Raw genomic sequence first — 3,023 nt, forward strand, 5'->3', positions numbered from 1 at the left:
TGAGGGTGCAACTGTGTGCACTTTGTCACGGTCAGCCATGGTTTTCATGCACCACCACGCAGTCAGAAGTTTCAACTGGGAAAAATCCCAGCTTCGGTCTTGAAGGCGGCATAAATCATGTGCTGACTCAGCAGGGATGAATATTAAATGACAAAAGTTGAACTATTTATTTATTTATTTATTCTCTTTTTCTATTTTGAATTGTCACCTGCTGCCTGAATTTTGTGCTTCCCTTCAAATAAATAAAGACATTTCCACCATAAATTGGTGCAGAAAAATTCACCAGAATGCAGGAAACTGAGATTTTAATGCTCAAAATCGTCTGGACACACATTTTCTGGGGGGAACTTTCCCGGATACCTGGTTAGGTTTCGTGTCCTGGTTTAGACTATGATATCTGGAGGTACATACTTTACTCTGATTACCGACTTGGCTTTTCATCTTTAAGTGCTTTAAATTTGAGTTTTGCTGCTGAACTTTTTGAACCCAATTCCTGATGATTGAAGACCGATGACCTCTGACCCCTGTGGTGGGTAATGTCACCGACCTCAGCGACGCCTCATCTCTCCAAACTAAACTGAAAAGTTGGCAACCCTGTTTATAGCTAGAATTAGCAATAACATTGGCAGACCTGAAAACATATATTGATAAATATAGTGTTATTATAATAATCAATTTTATGAAGATTGTGGAACATTTTATTGAAATGTTATTTTAAAAAACTAAATCGATCTCTGTCTTGAGAAACATTTTAACCTACTAAGATCATCTTCTCGCCCCACCCCATGTGAGCACACATATTTATTAAAGTAATAATTTGTTCAATCACACCATTTGCCTATTTAACTACCAAACTAGTTAGACAGCTCTTTCGTGTTTGGGCCATAAGGAGTGAACTACACCAGCCTGCTTTCTGATTAAAATCTTGTCTGGGATTTGCACAGAAGAATGTGTCAGAAGGAAGACAGATGTTTAGGGTGGGGACTGTGGCTGGGAAGGGAAGAAAAAGAATGTTATTTTAATATAGTTTATTAATAGTCACATTCAGCTGGAGAGTCTTAACAGGTTGTACAAACAGAATAATATGACAGAACTGAAGAGGCACAACAAAGCCAGCGACTGGGAAACATGAATAAACACACAGCTCTTCAATCTATATAACTTACAGCACAAACAATAACTTTCAGCACTTATCATAGTCATGATAAGTGCAAAAGAGATCATTTAAAATACAGAAGTCATCAGAATATAATAATAAATGGCCTCAATCTTTCCAGATAGTAAAGGTTAACACACAACACACAGCTGTTTACTTGTTGAACCAATGCAAAAACTCTTCAATAAAGTGTAAAGAGCAAACTAATAAGAATAAAAGACAACAACATCAAAGTCATATAATGTGTGAAATAGTTACAGATGATTTCTAATCATTAATAATTTCCATCACGTGACAGTCTAATGAAATCCTAATTCATAACGATAACGGTCTTCAACCTCTCACAAAAGAATTACAGAGGAATTATTCTGAATTAAAAATCTCTGTTGCCATCAATCTTTTTTTTTAATGTACACTAATTATCCACCCTGTGTTGGTAGAACATTAACCACACTGATACAAGTAACGAGAATCGCTAAATCCTGGTTTCCAACAAATGTTTAAATGTCTCACCTGACTATAAATCAAGAAGCCCATTTTTCCCTAGTTGGTGAAACCAATAACATCCAGCTCCTGCTCTGCAGTGTTGTCACTGTATTTCTTCTATTTGTTGCTTTGACTCTCTGAAACACTACATTTGTTCCAGACAGCCTCAGCTACCTTCTGTATGGCTTCCAGTGAAGATTCTGCTCCTTCAGCTGCAGTATATCCTGTCAGAGCGCCCTTTACTAAACCACTTTGAGCGGCCAACGCAACTCTTCCTCTCTCTGTTGTTACTAGTCCTGGAACAGCAAATGCAACCATCTCTGCCACACCAAGCAAAGCTCCTAACAATGCACCTGTTGCAATACCTGCTGATCTGATCAGTAACCTCTCAAAAGCACTCTGTTTAGCCTGCTGTCTGATCTCTTCCTGTGACATGTTTCCTGATGACTCTCTAATGCACTCTTCCTCTCTCTGTATTTCCCTGTTCACTTCTTGTAGCATCTGATTGGTGTAGCAGCTTTCTTTGTTTGCCTCAGTCATCTTGTCTAGTGTGTTGAGTATCTCTGCCACGTGGAACTGGTTGCTTCTGTAGTTGTCCCCTTCGTTTATCTTCCAGTATTTATTATCGACCTCCGCACTTCTTCACCAGATCACTCAGATCTTTAAGCTGACTGACAAACTCCTCAATTTTCATTCCTTCCGGGAGCTGGTCACCATGAGTGAAGACAATTACAGAATATTTTAGAGCTTCTTCAGAGAAATATTGGCATATTTTAGTGATGACAGCCTCCTCATGCTCTGTGAATTTCTCCACTTTAAACACAATGAGAAAAGCATGAGGCCCAGGAGCGCACTCTGTGAAACACCTCACTATCTCAGGCTTCATGTCGTCCTCAGACCTGCCTGTGTCAAACAAACCGGGAGTGTCGATCAAAGCGATGCTTCTTCCGTTGACAGATTTGATTTTTGTTTGACATTCACTTGTTCCAGAGATGGGAGAATGATCTACGGTGAACAGTTTCTCTCCCAAGATGGTGTTAGCCAGGCTGCTTTTCCCAGCTCCAGTTTTTCCCAGCAGGACGATCTTCCTTGAAGGCAGCACTAGAAGAGAAATGACTCTGGATAAGTCGAGTAGCAGTAGTGAAAAATGCCAAAAGCTACCAAAGCATGCTAACATGTTCACAGTGACTATGCTGATGTGACAGAAGCCAGGGAGGCTGTGCAGTGAGTAAACTTCACTCCCTGACACCTTAAAAGATGCACTGGTGACCGATGCTAGTGCCCAAGGGTTTTAGCCCCCTCGTCAGCGTGTCTGCCTGCTGTACCTGAGGTTGCCGGTTCGAGTCAGGACCGTGCAGTACGTTCTCGGGACCACTAACAT

General features: G+C 40.6%; 1 pseudogene; it reads right to left on the minus strand.

The window, feature by feature from the left end:
- Positions 1-1,759: 1,759 nt before the first annotated feature.
- Positions 1,760-3,023, minus strand: LOC123959235 (annotated as a pseudogene).

Source organism: Micropterus dolomieu, linkage group LG20 (genome assembly GCF_021292245.1).
Source record: "Micropterus dolomieu isolate WLL.071019.BEF.003 ecotype Adirondacks linkage group LG20, ASM2129224v1, whole genome shotgun sequence".
Classification (NCBI taxonomy): Eukaryota; Metazoa; Chordata; class Actinopteri; order Centrarchiformes; family Centrarchidae; genus Micropterus; species Micropterus dolomieu.